The 26,868-nt window shown below is 33.4% G+C and overlaps 1 long non-coding RNA gene across 1 annotated transcript; it reads left to right on the top strand.

The window, feature by feature from the left end:
- The first annotated feature begins 3,560 nt into the window (after positions 1 to 3,560).
- LOC119829656 lies at positions 3,561 to 26,538 on the top strand. The gene is made up of 3 exons (XR_005287815.1): positions 3,561 to 3,795; positions 26,009 to 26,069; positions 26,164 to 26,538. It is a non-coding gene; the product is annotated as an uncharacterized LOC119829656 (long non-coding RNA).
- Positions 26,539 to 26,868: the final 330 nt, after the last annotated feature.

Below are 26,868 nucleotides of genomic sequence, written 5' to 3'. Positions count from 1 at the left end.
AGCGCAACATCGTTTTGTAGATAGGTATCTATCAAATTACGGCCACCTTCCCCTTCATAGCGCCTATTGTTGCCTAACACGGAAAATATTCATTTGAATATTTACTTAACATGGATAATATTTTAATCTTCCCCTTTGAATTATACATTTTCCAACGGAGACAATTTCACGCCCGTTTCATTGTACTGTCGTAACGTTCTCCTTAAATGCAATCTATTATAATTCTCGTGTCAGAGAAAAATAGATTAATAGAGTTCAATTTTGCATGCAAGCCGGGGCAATATCAATTTAACAAGATATTCCTTTTGTTAATATTCGCACACGCTTTATCAAATTCTCTAGCGGGGGTGACAATAAGCCGCTGTAAGTACTCACTCTAACATATGGATAAAAGCTTTCATTTAATTCTTAGCTCTTTCGAGTGTGATATAGAATTCGATAATACGCATAAGTAATTATGTACGATATACATTTATTTATTTATCTCTTACATGTTCTAAATATTTGAGTCGTAAGTACTCTTCCTATTGTTGAACTTTAATTGAATTTTGTTTCGCTATTAAAAATAAGGACCAGTTTGTTTGTTAAAATTGCTTAATTTAATAGATATTTAACCTATAAATGAAATCCATTTTCCTATTTTACATTGCTATCAAAAAATTAAAAATCACAAAATTGTCAGAAAAATCATTCCATCATATTGGTAATTTTATCGTAATAGAACTCAATTATTTAATTATTAATTAAAAATATACTATGACTCATCACAAAAATAAACCTAAACTGAATAAAACAAAAAATGAGAAGTAATCTTATTTACAATTTCAATAAAACAGTGAATTATCAACAGCTCAGTACGTACAAACTCGAGCTAACAAATTGATTTATCCTCATACAGTCTTCGCGCTAAAACGCCTTTGTTGTGTCAAATTATATCATAATTCCATTGTGAAAACTGTTAACTGTCTTCTCGACGCCCTCTTCACAAAAAATAACTGGAACGGGGTCCTGCCCTCCTCAGTTTAATAACATAATAGCACAATTCCCTCGCCGCATGATTCAATTTGGATTTCCTCCAGCCTCCCTTGTGCAGTCTAAAAAATGACAACTTCATTATATTCTACGCGCTCCCGAGGGCGACTTGTTTGCTGGAAGGATTATAATTATTAATACCGTAAAATATTAATACCCATCACACCCGCGCTGCACACTTGCAATCTGTTAAAAGCTTATTGAAATTTTAAGCCACGTCTTTGTTAGCGACAAATTGTCATTTGCGTATAATGCATCATTCAGATTAGCAATTTTAATATTGCTTCTTATAAACACAAGGCGATTTTAAAAAAATTCTACTATATACATAAGAATTTACAAAAATATCACGAAGCTTATTTCGCAAAACTCCATAAAAAAGCAAATTATCATTAAATATTATATTGTGTTATTGTGTACTGTACTAAATATCATATATTTGAGCATAATTATAGGTTAGGTTACCAATTACATACAATTAAATAGAAAAATATAAGTATCATACAAACAATTCCTTACAGATCTTTGTCTGTGCAGTATAAAAACTTCATCTCGTTCCCCGAGGAATTTAATTTGGAGTAATGGAAGTGTTATATTGACTTAACAGGCCAGAAGCTCCCCTCGCAGTTACAGTTATTAAAATGGAGAAATTTATTATTAGCATTTCACTGTTACACTATTTACATTTTAATTTTATTTGTTCTGTGATTCCATTAGTCACAATCTGGTGCATTAATACAATAATGTGGACAATAAACTGCCGCCCGGGTGTGTTAGGTAATTAATTTTGCTTTATTCGTGTTTTAATTTTATAGGATGCATTTCATTGAATTTGCTTATTCCTCTGTTTATAGGTTTCTAAATTTCCAATATTTATTTCACATTTGATCTAATATAAGGCTGATAGTTTCGTCATGAAATAATACCTGTAGTAAAATACAAGATCAAAATTTAATGCCCTTAACATCAATGCATCTTCGTGAGAAGTGACAATGCTGAAAGTTAATACTTATCCTCATTTATCGCATATATTCTAAAAAATAGTTGTATTCAACAAATGATAAAGTTACATAAAGGGTGGAAGTTATAAAGTAGGTGTTGTTCTCATGTAACGAGAAATGCGACACGCACTTGCTGCGCGCGACCCTGAGTATATCATTTATGTGTAGTCCTTTTGTCGCCTAAATTATATTTACAGAAGTGAGCAGACAATTTCACGCTCTCTTCCCGCGCCCCCAATGTGGACTCTAATCAACATGTCGATGGCATAATGCGGATACGATTTCGTTAAAAAAATATTGTGGTTTTTGAACAAATTTTTGTATACAGTTTTCGCATTTCATTATAAATGGATGATTGATGATGGATACCACATTAAGAAAATAACAGGCAATTGCAGAAAATTGATTATTATTATCAATTAGATCGTATTAAAAGATACCGGTTTTGAAATTCAAGGAAATTTTTCTATCACAGTCGCTTCACCAAGGGATCATTATATAGCAAAGTTTTCATCTTACCGCCTCATTTTATACAAAAATTCTAACTTAATTACAACCACTTACTATTAAGTAGATCATTACTGTCAAACTAGTTTTCTGATGAACACTATAAACGTAAGCAGGAATATATTCGTAAGATATGTACTATAAAATACCGACCAACCCAGTTTTGAATCTGGGAGCAACTTTTCAAACTGCTCCGTTCATAATATTTGAATATCTTACATTCCGCTTTTTATCTGCATTTAATTATAACGACAACCAATTTTCTCCATCATACTTAGTGGATTCTGGAATGATGTTTATATTTGCCATTTCTGTATAGTGATTACTGATTACGTTTTATAAATGGTTTTACTTCAGACACGTACCTGAATAGCCCACTGTATCCTACACTGTTCGGATTTTCTCCATATTGATAAAATATAGAACACCTTTAATTTGCTCTCGTAATAAATATGAGCATAACAATATTTTCGCTTGTGTATTGTATATGAAACATGAATCCGCACAGCCATTCCACACTAAGCCATCTCTCGGATCAATAGAAGGGTGAACACAGATGAGCATGAAAGATTGTCCACATGTTCGACCGACACCCCGCGATTCGCGGACCGCTCCCGCTCTTATCTATCCGATGCATCAAATTATAACCTCCAGTCTCAAGGCTGTCCCTTCCGCTACATTCTCTCATATGTCACTTCTTAGTCCTCGCGCCCCAGCAGATTTGTTTTGCCCGATCGTGGTTGACTCTCGTTTATCTTTAATCACGTTATGATAATTTATTTAACTAGTTAATGGTACATTTAAACATGTAGTCAATGAACCATAATTAAGAATAATTTGTAAAAAAATATCTATTTCAATATTTTCGTTCTATTTGCTATAAGATGCGTTGCCAATTGACAGAGTACAAACAAAAATTGACCCTCCATGAACATCTTTTATAATATTATGTTTATTTATCGCAATATTATTGCAAATTCATGTTAATTTTGCCACTCGATTAAACTTCCCGTAGATTTATCGAGTTGATACGTCGCAAGCACCGAGAGCGCCGCGTGGCCTCTTCCTGAAATTGACAACCAAATAAATTGCAAGATCAAAGCTCAGTACTTAGAAAACATATCGCAGAAGGGGCGGTTCTACGTCATGTATGGAGACGATCGGAAACGGAAGTGACGACAGTCGGCGATAGGAAGAGATGCACGGCGCCGGGATAGCCCACTTCCTGAACGCTGCCTTCACTTATCTCCGCAGGGTGCGTAAATATTACCTTACTAATACATTTTCGTTAAATAGGTCAACAATTAAGCTTTATTTCACTTGATAACAAATACAGCGTAAGCGATGTTCAAAACATCAAATACATGATTAATTATATTCATTGTGTAGTAGTAGCAGGTATAAATTTTTTCCCTGTGTTTTTGTCACTGAACACCTCGTAAACGGCTGGACCGATTTTAAATTTTCTTTGTCTTTCGGTGGATTCGAGAATGATTTAGATTAACAATTGTAACGCGAGTATAGACGCAGAAACCAGCTACTATGTTCTACATATTTCGCATGGACATGGTAACTCTGATGGCGAAGAACACAGGAGTTCTTTAAGTAGGTGATTTTAACTAGGAACTTTCCCGAATAGTATGTATAATGAAAGGAGAATTTACAGTTAAACTATAATATAATTGTTGATATGAAGCGAGACGTTAACTTAATCGGCTGCTTACTATAATTATCTTATAAAACCACAAAGGGTGTGTACAACTGTACAATAAGCGCCGGTATCAGGAAATACAACTCATTTCCAAACATAATAGATGTTCCGTTGCGTGTTAAACGAAATTAATTTATTCTGTGTCAATTATTTTTGGAGTTCCCTGTAGCATGTTTTAAAACAAAACATTCTTACTCTATAGATATTACTTGAAGCCAGTAATTTCGAAGTTTTTTTTACCTTAAAATAAGGATATTACATGTAATATCTCAAAACATCTAAAAACATAACAAAATATAACCTATAAAAATCACAGATAACGTGGCTTTCAGTATCTACATCCAGAAACTACTCCCTACGTCACAATCTCACAAATACACAAACTTTACCTCTTCATAATTATGTTATAACAGTAAACAAATCCCGAAAAACAATATATTTTCTATAACAATCCTTGAAGTAAAACAATAGTTTTAAAAATCAAATTATCAATGAGAAATTTTTTCAATGCTATAAAACTTAAAATTTAATCAAATTCAATCTTGAATGCGGAACCCGCACCGTGAATTGTTATTTCGTTCTTAACTATACCCTATTTCTTCTACTACATACCGTGCTCAACACTTGTAAACAAACGACTCAAACTGTAATTAGTTTCACAAACTACAAATTGTACATTAAATAAGGCAATCAATTTCCGAACGTACCTGTATATGGATAACATCGACATAATTAAAGAAGGCATACAAGCAATTCATTTTTTGATATGGTTTAATACGAGGTACAATGGTCAATGATATCTTTTTAATAGAATTGATGCATAATTAACGTATCATTATTGCGGTAGAGTATTATGTAGCTCGTTTTAAAATGTTATTACAAAGAAGTGTATCGCATACAGGTTGATATAAATATGTCATATTCATAACTGGTGCGATGTCCGTATAAATGGGTCCATATAATAGGATAGTGGCACTTACGAGTATGCTAATTTGAAAGCTGGTGACCCGTACATTTTTATCTCTGGAAAACTATTTCAAAATTCTGTTTCTCGTAATAAAACTAACAAGTGTTGCCTTTTCATGGAACTGCATAAGAGATTTAGTTTTTTTAACATAAATCAACTAAGAAATAATTTAGCTCCACTTTTATTTTTAACTAGACGCTCGTCCCGACTCCGCCCGAATATCACGATTCCTGTTTTATACAAACGGAGAATTTATTCAGCATATAGAGGATTCTATCACCAAAGTCAGTTCCTACCTTGTCTTTCTACTAAATTTCATCGAAACATCCAAACAAAAAAACTTTCACATATTCTAAAAGTATATAATAGAAATAGATTATATTCTTAGTATGGATCAAAATGAAAATATGACTAGTGATACTTCAGCTTTTTTATTTAAAAAAATAAAACTCAAGAACAAATTATATAAATTTATGACACGATATTACTTCATTTGCATCTAGTGTGCAAATTTTATAATTTCTTGAATCACACCATAAATTTACATGCATCAATAGGTTAGAATTTTACACAACAATGAAGGTCTCGGTGTTTAATTCGAGATTATAGGGGAAGTGATGCAAATTGTACCTACAATAAGTGCAATGAGCAGAACTGACAGACAAATGACTTAGATAGACGGCGTCGATCAAGCACCGCCAACGGCTAATAGATGGTGCATCTTTCAGTTATTTACTATCATTGCTTGACCAATCCACAAAATAAGAAAAGTAATTTGATTTTTTTATAATTATAAAAATGTTTTAAAACTTATTGCTCTTAAAATAAATAACCAGCTCGAGTATCTCCACACCAGAGCAGAGCTTAGAGGAATACAAAAGATCATTTTTAAAGAGATTATAATGCCTTAAATTGCCTTAATGGTTAATGCGAACCTAATATGCTAAGCTCCAAACTATGTAAATAATTCAAGTGTTTATATCAGCTGTGTTTGATCATTTAACACTTTGGTATCTGGTAAAGAAATGCAAAGTCAGCCCATCGTTCACAATAGTCCTATTAGAGCTCCATAATTTAAACTTAAAATATTATGATTAAAGCGACTAAACCGCATAATCTCTGTTATTATCGCATTACATACAAAATTGCTTGTTGTATTCAATGCCTAGGCATTATCCGCACGACTCTGTTCTATTGGCGTGTACTTAACAACGCTTCTCTGAATGACAAGTCTTCTAACAGTAATTGTATAGTCAATTGCCAACATTGTGATTTCATGCTATTAATAAAATATTAAGCTTTGATGATTTCTAACCTCCTTTTATACATCTTCATTTGTTTTTGTCTCTTGTTTAAAACCGTTTATGATTCTACAAATTACATATTTTAACCCTTTCATGTAAGCTATAATTATGTGGTTGCACGTAAACGTAAAAAAGTATTCGAATACAAATGTAAAACTTAAATTGATTTTGCAAGTCTAACTTCTTGTCTTTGACTTTTTTATTTGTTCAAAGAAACACTGCATAGCTTTTCAACACGTAAAAGTTTAAACAACCAACAAAATTAACTCGCTAGTAATCTAGATTAGTTTAAATAGCCCTAAAGAAATTATCGGTACGACCGCAACAGCACACGGCGATATTTTCAAATTGGCTTTTTATTTTCAGTGTAATGGAATTTAAATTGCTGCATAGGAAAGCTTCCTTTAAACAATTCCAGCCTCGTTTACTGTTAACTCTTTCTTAGTCACGACTGTTAATTATATTTATATTGTTCGTGTCTATGGGGATTCATTAAAGTCAATTATTGGATAGAATCATTTGCAATTGAAGGGTTTTAGAGGCTGAATTGAATTTTATCATCTTCCTAAAACGTAGGAATTCTAGAACGATTATATATTAGTGGTTAATTAAAAATTTCCGTACCATGTCTTCGTTGCATAATTATTTTCAATTTCACTAAATCTATAATCTCTGTAACCATATCGAAAATACTAACTTACTTTTAACTTAGTAAGAAATTAACTGCCATTATTTTATAATAAATGAACTAAAACTAATACGAGTTGAGGGGTTTCCTCGGAGTGGTGCAAGCAGCAAGGTGGGCCGGTGGAGGCAGCAGCGCTCAGCGCGGTGCACGCGCCGCGCAACCCAATGAGCTCCAAACGGGTGCTACATTGAAATTGCAAACCCACGCCTGCCCGTATCAAATGTTGTTTTATAGCTAATTCCCAAATTCGGTTATGGCCTATAAACGATCGGCTGGAATAATTTAAATGCGAACCCGCCTGTATAATGTTCGTACTTTACTCCGAAATAAGGTATTTGTATGTGAAATGCGTTTTGAAATAGGATTATCTATCCACTTTTATTTCTACGTTCGGGAATTCCGCGACAATTTGGTATTTGTCATTGTTTAGGCGTGATTCTATAATAAATTAGTAAACGATTTAACAGAATGAATTAGGAATACGTTATTATTACCCCGACTACGGAAATACGTACTAGAATAAAGTGACCGTTAGAAATTCCTGCTATAATTAATATTTTAAATGTGAAAGTAACTCTGTCTGTGTCTCTACTTCAAGGCTAAATCACTATACTTGGATGAATTTAGTAAAAACATAATTTGTGACCCCAGATAAGATCAAATAGGATAGAAATCCAACCGAGGCGGGGAAACCTCTTGCTGTAATTTTTTCCTTACGACTTAAAAAAAAGAATTGTTTTAGTATTTATTTACTGTCTATTTTTCAGATATTTCATTCATTGCATAACTCATTACGAACACGGAACGTTTTGAACTTACTTCACTCGGCTGTCATAAAAATGTGAAAGTCTTTGTAAAGCCACAAAGAACATGCTAAATACATTAGCCCGCCGCTAGTTCCCGCCCGTTGCACCTTTTTACAATTTAAAACGTTTTAATATAATAAACGACTGACTTCTAAAGGTTTTCTCTTGTTCCGAGCTAATTTCCAGACAGACATTTCCTTTCATTCAATATGAGCGATTGTTTATTGGCTCGCTCCGTTTTGCGAGACAATTGAACGTAATTACTTTAACGGGACTGGGTGTCATTGTAATACGGAAAATAAATTTCATAATGATTTTAATGAAAAACCTGTGCTGACGAAAATAAAAGATATGGAATAATTTACATACATCTAAATATATCAACGTACTTATTAAGGGCTATAAGCTTGTTTTATAAAACCCAAAATTATATGATGATCTACTGCATTATAAAAACCGAAAAATTTATATTGTGTTGCAGGATGTATGCAAATTTGATAGTGTATTGAAAACATAATGCAACAAAGTTGACATTATAGAAAGAAACACAAGGATACATGGAAACATTTAATTTTATAATATTAAAATGAGTATCTACCTAGGTCGTGCTAATCTATTGATTTAACGTATAGAATCTAATGAATCTTGAATTATCCTTAAATTTACTCGTACATTAAGAGTGAAAACAATATAAAAAGTTACATAAACAATTTTGCAATGAAAAATCTATTTGTCGGATTATTAACTGCATTATCCGCTTACATCAGACTAACGGTGTCCTAATGGACGAAATTTAATCACGATAAATCGAATGCCACCCGTTTATGAAGGCGAATGACTTAACATCTTTTTAATACGATTCACACGTTAGCGGTTATAGTTAGTTAAGTTTTTGTATCGAAACATTTCACGGTACGATGTATTGAACTCTTATTATATGAAATGTGATGCCACATACCGCTTACTGATGAAATCTATTATTGTTGATCCACGGATCGATATTTAATCATCTTGCTACTTCGACATGCAGCATGAAAAAGTCAGTCTTCGTTCCACTGTATTTATCGTGTACCTACTTTAAAAACGTCTTATTAGTTGGCTACTTATTCGAGTATTTATTTATCTTCTCACTCTTTTTATTAAAGCATCCTAATGAGAAAACCAATACAAACCAAACCTAATCACCTTAATAATTACAGAGCACCTCGGAATAATCTCTTAACAGAATATAAAGTATCCTGTATTTTACCTCGCACATGAGATCAAATAAGTGCAAAGTGCATACAAAATCGTGATGTGGTCTTTTAATCGGTTTCACGTTCGTTCCCGTGCTAGTTTTTGTATTTGAATTTCATTCGGTCTGCCAATCTGCTAGTTCCAATGGGTTCGTAGGAGTTGAGCCAAGTGAAATCATGCTATAAGACAATAGCATAAAAGCTATGAATGAAGAGGAGAGGTAAGGCTTAAGTTTCATAGCTCGCGGCCAATACTGGAGTAATAAGATAAAGAGGCGGACGCATTTTGTTTTGCAGTAAGCTCACTCCAATTTACGCGGCGCAGTGGCTATTAGCATAAGTCCGGGCCGGGAGCGTGATGTGCGCGCGATTCGCGGGCGTGACGTCGCTCGCCGCGCCGAGCCGCCGCCCGCTGTAATTGCGTCCGCGCAACACATTTGTTTAGTATTGTAAGCCGTGAAGATGCCATCGTACACCGACACTACAGCCGACTCCTTCAAATTAGCGCGCTAAACGCTCCCACTCAGTTACCTTTTTTACTGCGTACCTTTCATGGTAATAAACAAAATGATTTCTTCTGTGTAATGACTCGGAATGTTATTAACAGTAGTTATCGTATTTCAATGACTGCATTTATAAAATTTAGTATGCGGCTTTAAATTGTTGCAATTTTTGTTGAAATCTACATACACGGGTAAGATATACACGGTATTTTAAAATACCTTCACTTAATAAATAAAAAGTTATGTTAATTATAACAGTTCAAGTAATAACAGTTTTGACATAAAAAATCTCTAAATCAAATACTTATCTGGTAAAGGTTTCGTAAATAGTGACGACAAGCCAATAGTAAAATCATTATTATGTTGATATTACTGCAATAATATGATATCCATCGATGAAGGCTCAACGTAGGCACGATATCAAAAAACAATCCTGTCAAGTCCAATTAAAACACGTTTTCAAACCACACCAATAAAAGGAAAATTGAATATTATAAAAACATAAACAGCTACTTATAGCGATCATGTTTGGCTCTTTAATAATATGTAGATAAGAACAGCTTATACCGTGTAGTGAAAGGTTTCTAGGGCTGCAACATCTATAATTTTTTTTATTCTCTACTGTGCAAATATCTACTAAAAAGTACAATTTAAAAGTAGATTGCCGCAAATCCCAAAGAAACCCGGACTCTGGTCGAATAGACGACTGTCTATTTTTCTATTGATAACCTGGGCGAAGCAGGGTATGAAATATAAGAAAAAAGAAGAAAAATATCATAAATCGTAAAAATGGTGACCATATAGCTCAGAGCCGCAATCTTTTTATTAAATAAATAATTTAGACGCTGAATAGATTAAGTTCTAAACCATTCACCGCACATATTATTAAAATGTGTTTAAATACTTTGAGTTTCGAAATAAAAATAATTTAATAAAGTACGGCGTAAATAAAGAAAATAAATCAATTTATAATGTCAAGTTATAATAAAATACACTATTTCATTTAAAATTATAGTTATATCTTATAGCCCACGAGGTTCATCTTCAAGGCAACACTATAGCATCGACTTGATTAAAATTATTAACAGGTAATGGAAGACCCTGAAGACCTAATTTTTGCAAAATTAAACCGTAAATGGTTATACAAAGAGATGATACGTAATGTCCGAGATTCTGTCTGTTGGTAAGTCGGTGGGGCACTTGTAGTTATTACTATTATTACAACAAAAGTTAGTGCGTAGCCCTACAGGCTGCGGCCCGCTGGGTAGCGGCGCACGCGCGGGCTCGCCTGCCGTCATTAGAATGTAGCATCTCGAACGATTTTCCTACTATAGACACGGTAATGATCGTAAAAACAACCGCGAAGGAAAAACGCACAGCATAAAAATATTGTATCCTTACTGCCTATATGCCACAGCCATTTCTGAAAATCATACGGAGCGAATAGCAAAAGCAAGTCGGTGCACATATTTTGCCTTACACAGCCACTACTAACGAATGCATCGAGGATTTTAATGTCACTAATGTGATTCTCGCAATACATACATTAATCTTATTTATGCGAGCATAAATAAGTACAATTTTATGGAAGTAATTTAATTTTGCACGGACAATGTTTAAATATTTGTCAATGAATGTTGAATAAAGTGCAAAGCAATGACCACAAATTAACAATCATCTCCACTGAAACCGAATTATGTTAATTATTTTTTGCCACTTTTGCCGTTAATAGGATTGTTAATTTTGAATCAGAATATTAATTGTTGTTCAAACATTTGTGATGATTGTTCAAACGTTGCTATGTATATTCCAAAAAATATATAAGTTTAGTTTTTCATTAACATTACTTATACAGAAGTTATGATTGCTTTATAATGAAATTTAGGAAAAAGTGTTCGCAGGCTATTCTCAAAAGCATAATCACTACTAAATACAATGCAGTAAATCGATCATTCATTTAGTAATCCTACAATTGTATTAAATTATGAATACGTTTAAATATTCTGCAATGATTCAAGAGGAGAATTTCCTGTGTTCTCCGTTAGCCCGCGTCCCGTTCTCGGCGGCTTGCAAGAAAAATAACAAAAAGCCGTCCATCAATGTACTGCCAAAGGAGGACGCGATCATTAGACCCGAGCCATAATCGCCGCATCCTGAATAGGTAGGTGGCAAAGCGTGCTCCATGCACCCTTCTGCTTCTCATACATTTCATAAACATTGGTTCATTCATCTCATACAGCTACTTTTTATAGGAAACGTAGGCATCGTTTGCGCTATTAGGTTTCTATCTTGTTATCCCTAATACGATCGGTTATGTTATGAATTTCATAAAGATATTGAATAAATATAAGATCTAAACATAATAGGCATATAGGTATAATAGGTATTAACATTAGTGATAGTGAAAAATCAATTTTATAAAAATTTAAGCAAAACGTGCATTTTGCAAACAAATGAGCATTACTATTGCTATTTTGAAAAAAAATAACTTGGTTTCAAATAATTTTGCATATTAAATTCACATCATTCACCACGCATTGAATTGCAAGGAATACTTAAATATTGTTCATTTAGAAATGTTTTATACGTACAGCAAATTTTTGTTACATTATACCATTTATTAACAATTTCAAGTTAATTTCGGTCTCAAAAAATGCAATTAATCAATAAGAATAATGTGAAACAAGTTATGATCAAATGAGCCAAACAACAAACTACTTAAAGTACATAGTTATACAAAGTTATATGCAAATCGGAGTCATTGTCGAAGGGTATAGTGATTATAAAATCTAATCAACTTCATAATGGAGTCACGACATGAAAGTTAACAGTCAAACATGTGTTAGTTGAGGTAAAATAATAATTAGGTAATCGTAAAAGTGGCGTGGGAGCGTGTGGGGTGGCCGAGGTACGGTCGGCATACAAATTGAAAGTGTCCGATCGATCGCTGGACTCTACTCTCACGGAACCGATTACCTTAAGACAATGGCCTACAAGCCTTGCATCTATTACCCTTTTTAAGCTTTAAACTGCCCGATGCCCTTTGTACGAAGAAAATGATATGGTCTGCTGGATTTACTTAACAATTACAATTGAAAATCGTAGCCTCTTTCATTGGATTCAATTTTATACTATACATCCTTCACTAGCTTTCCGCCCGCGGCTTTGCTCGCGTGGAATTCGGTTATATCGCTTTCATCTCCCTATTTCAACTCCTTCTACCATTTTTTTCGCGATGAAAATTATTCTGTGTCCTTTCCCAAATTCAGTTCTACCTTCATACCAAATTACATCAAAATTAGTTCAGTGGTTTAGGCGTGAAAGCGTAACAGACAGACAGAGTTACTTTCGCATTTATAATATATTGGATTGTGTACAAGTGCAATGATACTTAAACATATATTAGTTTTAGAAAACATGTGAGTTAAAATGAATTAAGTGAATTTTCCGTTTTACGTGTATTTTTATGGAGTTGGTGTAAAAATAATAGGATACTTAGTGTGTGCCTAATAACGCATTTCTGCCATTGTGAAATTATTTTTGTTAGTTTCATTAGTCATTAAAGCTCATTCGTAGTCAGCGCTTAGTAATTAATATAGAATGATTCTACGATAAATAATTTTAAAAAAATAACAAAAATCAGTGTGAAGGTTAAGATATCACATAATAAATTTGTTACCTTTTCGTGGTGCCCTTACTATCATATCAATTCTGTAACCGTGGCTTGCTTAGAACAATATGTAGACAATTATAGTGTCATTTGATATTCTGTCAACAATAAGTGCAATCGCGGTGCAGGGCGAGACGGGGGTGCTGGAAACAAACAAATGACGTACAGCGAAATGTACTCGCGCACCCCTTGCCGCGTTAAGCCCTATGCAAAATAAAACACTCGATTGACATCTCTTTGAAATTTATTAAAAATTCAAGCAGCTTAGACTTTAAATGGAGGGTTAAACGCTCAGGAGAAAGGATTACCGTATATCCAAAATGCCGCTGGTTTATTCGAAATGCTTGTAAGAAATATTGATTGACATACATTCACCATTTGCATGCCATTTCAGTGTGGAGTGTTTTTCAAACGAAATTAAAGCTACAGTTAACAATTCTAGTATTTAATCACTTTTAAGAACAAAATCGTTTCCAAGTAGCGTAAATTTTCAAATTATTTGCTCATACGCTGTGAATAGGGATTCAATTTTAGGTTATAAATTTGTCCAGTGTTCGGCCTGATGTTTAAAAAAAAATTAGTTTATTCGACTGGAATCTTCATTATAACTAAAAACCTATTCCTTGTCTTTACAAAACTATATAATTTCGAAACGATTCTGTTCAGGAAAAAGCCAAGGAAATCCAGGAAATTGCGACCTCTTGGGAAAATGATGCAATAAATCCATAACACGTCACTCTAACACCTGTTGTTGTGTCCCGTATTAAGATGGCGGGTTATCTGTTTATGATGATAAGGTGGCGGCCGGTTGCCAAGCAACGGGGGCAGTGGTCAGCAGGGGGAGAGGGTCACTCGTTCCTCATACTCGAGACTCGTACACACCACCCCCACCCTAATAATTATTCTCGTTCTCCACGTCAAGTTAAATTGAACATGCCTATTTATAAGTTACCATATAAGACTATTTTTTATTGGATATAGAGTTTCTTTCCACATGACACATCATTATTTGTTAAATTCAATATAAACATACTAAGATCAGAAGAACATTTCTTATAATCTTTTAGAGTATGAAAATATACATATGATATAAAATTAATATGGCAATGTAATAAATTAGTTTGCTTTCAATAATATACATAGCATTATGGCGCATAAATGACATGGCAACCTTAATCGCAAGTCATAAATAGGCTTTTATTACACCCATAAGTCGAAACCTTCTCTTTAGCAGTCAGTGAAAGCAAAACAACAAAAACAGGTAAATTTTAACTGACTTAAACTGATTTTGTGTTTTAAACGAACGAATTCACTGAACAGATTCTAATCGGAGCCACGATGAAGGGATCTCATCCGATTCTATTCGGAAGTTAAGTAGCGAAGGTTTATTTTGTGGTTAGAAGCTTTTTAAATGGCTATCTGTCTCCACAACTCTTTTTACGTTTATTTTCTTTGGGGACAATTGTTTAGTGTTAATTATTTCTACGACGTTTGAAATAACACTATTTTTTAATCTTTGACACTTTTTGTCACTCTTATGATATATTTACTACGGTGTTGTTGTATCAGTATTTAAATTATTACTGTCTTTGTATTGTGTTAAAATTGTGCGAAAAAAAAATTATTGACGTTAATTGTTTTATTCTAATGCAGCTGATGCAGTATTATTAGAAGAACAGCTTAAATAGTTAATTTTGTTTTTATTCGAGACAGCATTCCAATAATATGAAGCATTGCTCTGTGTAGTTACAATACAATAAACTATCGAACTATTAAGAGTGCATTCAACTCTAACACGGTACTATTATTAAACGGAATTCGATTTAAAACCGAACCCTCCTCGTCGTTTGTGAAATTGACATTTATTCTTCGTGTTTCATTGTTGTTGCAGTCGGATCCGATCTATTGTTAATTAGCTTAAACGGCCCATGAGGTACACGAGACAAGTTAGAAATTATTTTAAGAAAATATGACGAGTAATTTATTCACAAGTAACAAAGCCAACTTTTGTAGTAGAAATTTGAATAGGATGTTAATATATTATAATGTTTTCCAAGTTAACATTGAGGAAAAAGTTCAATAAATTATCAAAACGCCTATCAGTTTTTTTTTATGGTCTGTACATCTAAATATTATGAATACAATTAAAACGCATTAAGTTTTTTTATAAGAGAGAGAACCTTTATAATAATCTTTATAAGTTATTTACCTATTTGATTGATTTTAAACGTATAAAAGGAACTTTCAGTGGCGCTGCAGTGACTGCGGCAAACGCCCGAACTATTAATGAAAACGCGTTGTAAATAGCTACCCCTAGCGCCATCTGTTGGCAAATAGATGAAATAATTTACTATACGTTATAACAATACCAACAGATACACACTTAACTATATTGTATTTGCGAACTAAATCTATATATTCATACGTGCAGGAAAATTGTACCCATTTTTACGACAATTACACGGACAGAGGAGTATCAAAGTTATAGCTTATAATATTACTTACAGAAAAGGAGTGCAGATTTTTTTTAATCGTTCATAAAACATTAAACACTCTATACTCTTTTATTTATTTTTATCTCAAATAATATCGACCACTGGGCGACCATTAATTATTTATCTAGAATAGTTAGAGTTTCCAAAAATCCATTACTTATATTTTTGACTTGATATCGTAAATATCTTTAAATGCATAAAAATTTAATGTTATAATTAATCGTTTATAATATTTATTTTTAGTATATACCGAAATCATTAATATACCTTCTAAATAATAGGCTCGGTAACCTCTTTCAGTATATATTATACGTCCATTACTCTATGACATAATAGTTGTACCTACAGATGCTCTTTGTATTATCAGTGACTTATTAATTACTTATATGACTATTTACTTCAAGAACCACTGTCAAGAACGATTCGGACACTGTCATATTAAAATTAATATCTTTCAGTATTTACACAGAAATTAAACTATACAGAAGTTAACACTTGTTAAACGATAAATGAACCTTTATCGTTATACTACTTAAATAGTTTTTGAATGTATTTAAATTGATATGAAGTATATTATAACCAAAATAAAAATATGCTTTATATTCGGAGGCAGATTTTCACTTAAAATCTTGTTTATGACATAATATACAATAATAATACATGTAAACTCGATAATTTATAATTCCTTTAGAGTTATTAGTAGAAAATAATGTTCAATTTAAAGGTTAAATAATTTTTTTTCTGTATTTTGACGACAGGAAAGAGCTTTTAACGAAGCTTAATGGAAATTAATGTTTTAGTTTGAGTTTTGAAAGTGAAACCTACACTGAATATATATGTATTGATTTAATAATATGCGTGTGTTTTATAAATAACAAATTAATTAATTATCGTCTTACATTAGCGTCCAAATATACAGACTATGCATTAACGACACTTCAAACAATTTAAATAGATAACGCAAAAAATACACGTCTTCGAAATTTCGAAATAAAGTCACCAAACATACGTTTGGCTCACGAATTGAACTCGTAAAATGGAAATGTATTGAGGCTGTAGGTAAGGTTATTACATACGAGAGTTATTCGCTCCCCATCAGGAGTGCCTCGATTAAAGCCGTAAATACTTTGAGATTAATTATCTCGTAAACAGTCGCAGTGGCACTGCGCGACTCAAATCGCTCACCTACGCCGTGAGCGCGATACAAATTCAACTTTTCCAATTAAATTTCGTGAGGCATTAATAATTATTTGGGTACATCAATTTGTTTCGTCGCTGGCAAGCGCTGCCTTTAAGATGGTACATTCACATAGAGTGAAGCACTTTCGATACGTCTGAAGACGTGTTGTAATTTGGCTAACAACAAGAATATGTATTTATAATTGTATCATAAATAATAATAAAAAATCTTTATAAAATAGTTTCGTTTTGAAAGAAAAGTTTTCCTCCTAAGCCCTTTAACTTTTATAAGGCTATACTCACAATAAATTAACCCAACTTTAAATATAGCTTTAAATAAACCGAAAGCAATATCCGACGACGTATCTTTAAACGCTTTAAACTCTTAATAGCGGCCCGACTGTGGAATTAATTGAATTAAACTTGGAAATGAAATATTAACACTTTAACGTATAAAATTTAATACTGTTAAGTTATAACGTGATTATTCAACTCCCCAACAATTTCCAAAAACATCTAGGAAATTAAATTCGCGAGACGACGGCAGCGCCTCCTTTGAGCACAGCTTCCGCTTTTGTCGGAGCGAGCCTCACCACTCCGTACTCTGAAATTAATTTTCTTCGTCTTTATGTAATTTAATTATAAACATTTCAATATGCTCTGCGAATTTATACTCGAGAGAAAAGTTAAATAGAAGCGTTTAATACTTATCTTTTAATACCATTTCGTATAACGCCATGATTTCCGTGAAATTTAGCGCAATTGATCTTAATATTGGAATTTCTAAATACCTACTATTGATAATTGAATTATGTTGTTCATAAGTCAAGATGTGAAGCAAAAAGTATGTATATTATATTGTTTACGATGTCAATCTTTTTTTAATAAGATATTAATATAAATAGAAACAAAGACTGAAACTAATTTAAAGAATCTGTTTGAGAAAAAAAGAGATCTGTAATCATGAAATGTATTTATGGCTTCGAAGCCCACCCCGTGTACTTTTAACATTATAACTTTATAGTACACGAGACGCTCGTCCCGGCTCCGCCCGGATATCAAGATTCCTATTTTGTCCCAAGGAAGTATTTAATCGGGATAAAAATTATTATATCACACGAACTGACTTGGGTATACCGTCTGTATACCAAATTTCATCAAAATCCATTCAGAAGTTTCAGTGTGATTGACGGACAAACATCCAAACAAATAAACTTTCACATTTAAAATATTAGTGTGATAAAAAAACAGTTAAATATAAACATATCAACATAAAAATACTTATTAATAAAAGTAAAAACCAAAACTTATAAAGCAATCAAAATAGAAGCCATTCCCGAGATCACATATCTAGTGTTATTGAGTGCATTTTTTTATTAAAGCGTTCCATCTGCGAAATTAAAACTATCTATTTGTATGGAGTGCTCAGTTAACAGATGCCACTAGCGTTCGTGCAATTTTGCTCTTAAACCGTTCACGCTCCGGCGACAAGAGGCGACATCAAACATACGCGGTGCCTGCAAACCTTTTGCCAGCTTATCTCCTATTCACTATCTGAATCTTCCCAAAATATCTACAACCATCTCGATTGTTCAATGTTTATTAAAATTCATTTTACGTTCATACAACAACACTTTTGTCGGCTACTTTTTTGTAATCATCTTGGGACATTTTACGGGTGGATTAACTGGTGACGCATGCTTTTGTCAAACCGGCAGTGATGTCTTTTTGTGACGGTCCGGTATTATGGTTTGCTATTGCGCGTATTATGTCATAACAAGAATACTCGACGCACTCGCAAGCTTTTTGTTCCGCTATTTTATTGTAAATTGAATTCTGTGTTGACAATGTCATCGCCGAAAACATCCTGCTTTTTATGCATGTACTTTGGATAGCGAAATTAAAAGCTTCGACTGGCATTAAGCATTAGAAGTGCTCAACTCAAGTATGTAAGCCGGATGAGGCAGGTATGTTCATATAGTTTATGCTTTAAAAAAACTTATAAGCAATTAAGTTGGAGAACCATAATTGAATAATTTTAAGACGAGCAGAAATATCATAAACAGTATTGTGGCTGTGTCACTTTAATATTATCAAAGATCTTTGTGGCAAAAATATCACCTAACTTTTCGATAGTTATTTAGAATGTTACACCTTAGATTAAACGATGTAGCCCTACGCCGATACTAAAAGCAATAAGACTTACAACTCTGTCCCTACCGAAACAATTCTGTATCTCGGTGTCTTCACTAATGGCGTAAGTTCGACAGTCGAAGTTAGTTGGAGTGTTCCAGAGCTGCAATAAAGATAAATCCAGCAATAATATGTTCTGTGGGCCTTATGTGTGGGGTTGCTTGGGCACGAAATTGAATTTACATAGTCTTAAGTCGACACCGATTGAGTCGCGCAGCGCGTTCAACTGCCGATCGTGGACAATTACGAGCTCGCTAGTTAGATGACGATTACGCGGTGGCCCGGGTTCTTGAGGTGCCCCGGGACCCACGCTCGTTTGAATATCTAATTTTATCAATCACTAACCTCTAATAGCGATTATACTAACTAACCGAACTTGCATAAATAGTTTGTTAATTGTTATTAAAGGGCTTCTGCTAGAAGTTTGTAGGATAACTTAGTGAGTTTATAATATATATAATCATTACAAACTGACAGGGTTTTTGTACATATTTTCTATAATATTATAAATTGTTCTACTTTTAATAATATCGTAAATTGAATTTTGTAAAGTGCAGTTTAAAATTCTACACGTGACTACATTTTGTGAGTTTTACAAATTTAACTTGTAACTTCTAGCGTTTGCATCTTATTAAGAATTTTTTATCTTTATTTTCTTTGAGTATTTTAACCCTAACACCTAAAACCCAGAACACAAAAGCGAAAGTTAATTATGAACATACAATTAGTACATAATCCCATCTCTATCTTTTGTACACTTCGTTGAATACAAAGCCTTCAACCGTAAATGGACCCATTGGCCATTACGTACATAATACTCGCACAAATCTAATATTCCCATTACACGTATATACTAAATTCGTCCATCTGTGGTAATATGTGAGACGCGTGCAATCTTCCTCCAAGTCACTAATCCTGCAGCCGGAGGGCCAGCTCCGTATGAAAGGACGCTCCTTATCCCTTGATCCCGTTGTTTACCAGACATTAAACAGATAACAAGTCCGCGCCCTGATAACTTCGGAGCAGATTAAAGCCTCGCAAGCTGCCGTAATCCTGACTTCGATTAATTTCATCCAATACTTATTTGGGTTATACTGTGTACTCATTAAGCTAAGGTTCGCTCGACATGTCCTGAGAGAACATTCATTATTGATACTTGTACATAAGGGATACTAAAATGTAACGTAACAAAAACTCCATACAAAAACATAACGTAGCATTCTTACTGAATTGATTTCTGCGATAAATGGAGTATAATATAATTTAATAAGATATAAAGTTAGGCGCAGCTCTTACAAGGGCCTTCAGCTATTATGCATAGTTCACAACTATTCCATTTTCCTGTTTCTATTCTGTTACCAGACCGGTCATTCTATAAGCATTTTGTGTCAAAACTAAGAGCATTTTTTAATGACAGCAGAGGCCTAACCGTGTAACCGTGAAGTCTATTAAGTTCGTAGAAGAAAAAGAGTTTGTTACGGCCACATCACACCCTCTATATTTTAAATAAAGACCTTATGTAATAAAATAATTATACAAAAACACCTTAGTGCAAAATACGTTTTTTTTTTTACTTTTATGTAAATACGTCAAATATACCTCAAAGATACAGCCCACATTGTACATAAATAAATAAACGTTACAATTTTCATCTGATACATAATTAAATTTCGGATTGTACACAGTTATTAATTAACGATATGATACATCTGTCGTCGCATCTATTTACAGTGAGTTAGCTATTCGCCGCGACGCGACGCGCTAAGCCAACAAACGCGACCGTGCATGAAGAGTGCAAATGATACATCCCCCGGTATCATCTAACTGTGCACATACTAACCGTATGAACAACCCCTTACTGTAGTAATAAATCCGTGTTTACTTTACACATCAGCGATAACACGTGTGGAATGAAAGTGACAGTCAATTATCATGTCGAATTCCAGATTTATTAATTTGCACTAACATTGAAATAAAAGAGCAAATGGATTTGGAAAGGAAATGGAACATTTTGAGGTAAAAATTCAAAAATTTGAAGTAGATGTGTAAACAAAAATCACCAGGAACCCGCCTCACTTTTTCCCAATTAACATTATTAAGTAACTATTCGATAGAACATCTAATTCGACATTCATGAAACATACTGAACTGTTTGGAAAGGCATGACAATTGGAATCTATTAGAATTTACAGCAATGATACTGTACTATTCAACATATTATTTTATAGGCAATAAATACAAGCACCCGGAATTAACATGACTCAACCCGAGCATCGCTTATACAAAACAAGCAAACGTAATATTGCTAACTGGAAACTAATATAGCAGGCTAATCAAGAGAGTGCATATTCATGAACACTCATTACTATTCAGTATGAATTTAGTCCACGCCTAAATCTAATTAGATGTTTGTGGAAGCGTACAAGACGTATTCCAATATTTACGTAGAACGTCTTAAATTGCATTTAGGTTCTGTAACAAGCGGACAGGTATATTTGTCGACCGATAAAATTTAGTTTGGTCTGATGAAATTCAAGTCATGTTTCCGTAGAGCCGCAACGTAACCACAATAGCAACAATAGTAAGAGCACATAGTAGCTATAACGCTTACGTAAATTTCTTTACAGGGTCCAATTCACAATAATATTGTATATTTGTATAATACTTGTTTCAAGGAAAATTCTTCCAATTATTGAAAGGTAAGAAAACGATACGTATATTTTTTTTTTATTTCACATGTATTATATCTGATACAAAAAAATAGCAATCTTTCATTTGTAATTATTTACAATAAATAAATGTTTCAATTTATCAAATAGTTTTAATTTGTAGGTGTAAACATATGTAAAATTTTTCTGCGAGTGAAAATTTTGTGAGTAGGTATACTTACTTATTCATCTGTCAATCCTTATTCCTGAAACGCTTTATACTGAATCTACTTTTAGATAGAAAGCAAAGCATACGACTTTGTTTATATATTCCCAAGTTGAAAGTTCAATTAAAATAATATTTGCAAAGCTCCAAAATCAGTTGATCCATATATTTATGTATTTTATTTTATTTTAACAATTTTATGAACAATTTTGTATACATACATATATAGTACAAAAGAACAATTTTGGTGGAGGGGAATTTACTAATACATATATCGTTATCGTCATTTAAATTCCTTGTAAGTTTTAAATGCTATTATTATATGTGAATAGAAACGATATTTGTATGTTTATCAATATAAAAATATCCATCGAATCCATTTAGCTTTTTATTTGTAATCTGAGCGATGTCTTCTTATTTAAAACAGAATATGTAACGCATAAAAAACTTTTTTAAATTTTATTTATTTATTATTCCATTACTGCATTAATTATCACATAACTTTTCAACCTCAGTCAAACAAATGATAGACTGCGGAGCAAAGTCTCAATCTGCAAACACAAATATAAAGCTAATTAAAAAGTTTCAAACTAAATTATAAGAGGGTTGTGCCGATGGCCTCCGTACCAAGATTGCAAAATAGATTTAATCAAAGCGGGTTGTCGCGTGGAATGTGAAGCAGTACCAAGTGTAAGTATGCACGAGTAAGTGTAACGTAATGTGATAAAGTTTCATGGTAAACGGGAGCAATGTTTGCAGTTGACAGTTGCGGCACCAAACATCGGTCTCGCACTCACAGAATTCCAAATTTCAATTACATATTCATAACAGGCGCGGAGAATTTGTTCATTTTGTAAATCCCAACTGACACCGTTAGTAATAGATTAGAAATAGTAGGACGTATCTGATTTATTTTCGGCACCGAAATGTAAAACAGTCCGTTACTTTTGGACCATAATGCGTAAATATGTAGCAGGTAACTCTTTATTATGCGAGACAAACCAACAACACTTGCGAAAACGTTATGCGTGCTATTATATGGTCATCATTAATAACTAGTAAGTAGTAGTCCATAAAATATGCATTTTGAATATGTGTTATAAATAATCAGGTTCACATCTAGCCCATAACGCACATGTATTCTCCAAAAATAATCATGGTCCATCATTCTATTTTGGAAGCGATTTTTTCCTAACGGGCTATTAAATCAAGTCAACTAAGCGACAAAGGCAAGTCAAGTCATAAAATTTATAGGCGATCGAATGAGATAATATGGTCGACGTTAAGAGCTTAGACAGTTTGAAAATTTAAATGTGAAGTAAGTTTTGCGAGATTGCGCGGTGTAAATCAGCGCGGAAGGCGGGAGGCACGCGGCTCCGCTCGTCAGCCGCCAGCGATAAATCCACTGCTCCCTCGGGCTCCTCAACCTCCGTCTTCATATACCATTTCGAAAATCTTACATTTGTTCATAGTTTATGCTATTCTTTGGGTGACGGAACTGCTGGATCTAGGACTTACGATTTATGAGTCTGTTACTATGGTAGGTATAGGTATAAAATATTTGGATAATTAACTACAATTCTATAATCTAGTTCTTATACCTTTGTTCGAGTATTCATTAAAGTGAATACCTCCTCATTCCCTCTAATTTAAGTATATTATCATATCCATTCTATCTTCAAAGAAAAAATGTACAAACAAAAACTACTTTTTTATACAAATAAAGACATCCATTTTATTTGTAACAACTACTTACAAAATAACGTTAAAATTACACTTCTGCATAAGTAATAAAATATAAAATTTTATGACCGCGTTTAATATCAAAACATAAAGTAAAAAAGCTTCGCATAATTAGTTCGTTGACAATCAAATTATTCGTGTCCCAGCCATCTATCAGGCCGTAGCATCCGCGGTATGTTTCGCCAATTTCGCCCAATTTCTTTTTCACGCTACATTTCAAGAATCTTATTTTTGTAATTACAAAAATGTCTAGCAAGTCGACGTTATCCTTAATTGCTGGACATAAAAATTCCATTTAAATTTCCCTTTTAAATATCAAGGAGGAGCGTCTAATTGTTATAATACACTCGTTTGCGTATTTTTATTGTCCTTACAATAATTAGAACATAAGGCTACGTAGCTTTTTAAAGAGGGTTGTAATTAAACTTTTCTTAAGGAAAGCAAAAAAATATAGCTGATGCGAACGAGGGGGCAGGTCCAGTGAGCGGGGGTTTGGGCAGTGGGTCGGTTATTTAAGAAATGGAAAGAAAAGCAATTTACTGCTTATCAAGCGAAGTAGCAGCCCGTGGGCCGTGGGTCACAACAAGTAAAAAAGTAATAGCGAAACGGCCAATCAAACAACTTCGACACCGGCTTTTTATTCTATTCAACTTGCATTCATTATATTATTCGTTTATTCGACATTGTTTCGTTAAATATGTATAAATCACTCGAGTCTCTGGATCAACTTGGAGCGGAAGATTGGATATTCGAGATGCTACCCCAAAAATAGATTAATCAGGAAAGTTGCTCTATTATAAGTTGTTAGTGAAGTTAAGGCAAATTGGTTTAAGTCTACAAATTCCGTTCGTAGTTGTCGACGACGCGAGCTTCACTAACTTTGCCGAGAGACAGTTTTCCATGACAGCCCTCTACGAGGCTACTCGTAAATAATACAGAAGCTACAGATTCTTAACGTAGCTTATCGTTACAAACAAAATATACTTTAAGTTTTGAACCTGTTTACAGTTTTTGGTAATTTTATGTTTTATTTACGGCCGCCCCGGTGCAGTAGTTGTCCAGTACTTACAGTACATGTTATATATCGTATAATATGCAGCACGGGTGAAACACTAAAAAATAACGTCAGGTGAAAGAGTCTTTGAAATCGGAAGCGCGTTCAAACAGAGTCTTCATCTTTATATTATTATGGTATAGATTTTGAAAAACACATTTCATATATAAACTTCCAATAAAGTGTACTTCATTGAAATTATGCAAGTGGTTGTTAAATTTTATCTTATATTTATTTATGAAAAACAAATATGCAACATGTATCTTGGTTCTTACACCTACATAAGGGAGGAACCCCACCCAAACCTAAAAAAAATTGAAACTAGGATTCGCTCAATCACTTAGAGCCAATATAAATTCTGCTTGTGTTTCATGAAACGCTTTGTCAACCTATCAATCAGTTTAAAAATTCCCTGTTGATCCCCTTAATTTAATCAAAAGATCGCTCCGGCTGGTCATGGACAAGAAAAAAACGGAATGACTTAACAGACGATACGGTAATATAAAATTTTCAACGAACACAAGGTGGTGGGCTGAGGGAAGGGAGGGAACTCCCTCTGTAATATCCTAGTCGAGCCGAGTAACCGATAAATTACAATTTGACATAAACAAAACCCCACTCTGCCACACGTTGTATCGAATTATTTATTACAAGCCCGGGTGCATTAATACCTTTATGTACCAATTCCTAATAAATGTTTTATTGACTTATGTTGCAAAAGTTACAGTGTGTTATATACACATCGTAAATAACTGTAAGTTATACTAATAAGTGTACTTCTATATAATAAAATTCATGTTTCTTATGTACATTAATAATAATTAATGTAATTTCCATTGAAATTGGATCCATTTACAAAATGTTATACTAATAAGTATCTTACGTATGCATGCTACTAAATTGTTTGTTCGCTGCTCCCTTATGTGGTTGAATTTCAGATTTATTTGTTAATGTAAACAACAGGAATAAAAAAAACAGATTATATTAAACGACTTTTACGTTATTTTGTAGGGAATTATAAACATGAAAGATAAAATTTGTTACAGGTAGCCTCGCCCCTGCATACGTTCAAAGATTTCTACATGCGACCCATTACCAGAAGCACGGGTAAATATGATAATTATAAGTGTTCCATCAATTGTTAATAATCTCAGTAACAGCTTATAAAAGACATTCAAGATTGATACTAATTACATTACAGATACGCGTTCAGATGACCCCAATCGGTACGTGTGTCCCCATCCGGCACCCCGAGGGATGTAATAAAATTTGCATACTTTTAATCAAGGGCCGTGTCGCGGAGAAGTTTGCCAATATCGGACCGCCGTGATCGATCTCATACCCGCTTGTCGTCGCATTACAACGCTGTTTACTGAACAAACGATGTGATAATGTGTCATCATAAGGCTTTTGCACATTATGTCGCTAAAGCTTGTTTTGAAACTATTGTTATTGAGATGTGCTAACAGTTACAGCGACTAGTAAGGAAGAAGGGCGGAGGTTTAGATAATATTGACTTTTTCCTTTTTAAGTAGGCATATTGAGTAAACATGAATGAGATAATAATTGTATAGTTTCAATTTTATGAATAATTAGATTTGTAAGTTTAATTAGAGTTTAGTTAAATTTTACAATCTCGGGTAATCTTGTAAATTATTAAAATATATAATGCAAGAGAATAAAATTATACTGGAATATGTATGTAAACATGAATGTAGCTTTCCATCATTATTCATCATTTTTATCTGCGTCTTGTAAGCCATATTAGATTACTTGATTGAATAAAGCTTAAAATATTGTCACTTCTTTAATATTGCAGAGGATTCCCGTAGCGCAATTTGCAATAAATTAGCTGCCTTCTAATATAAAACGACAAAACGACTAGAGAGCGTCACGGCCCCAGCGC

This window comes from Zerene cesonia, chromosome 1, assembly GCF_012273895.1.
Source record: "Zerene cesonia ecotype Mississippi chromosome 1, Zerene_cesonia_1.1, whole genome shotgun sequence".
Classification (NCBI taxonomy): Eukaryota; Metazoa; Arthropoda; class Insecta; order Lepidoptera; family Pieridae; genus Zerene; species Zerene cesonia.
Note: the sequence above shows the minus strand (reverse complement) of the source record. Positions and strands in the feature narration are given on the sequence as shown.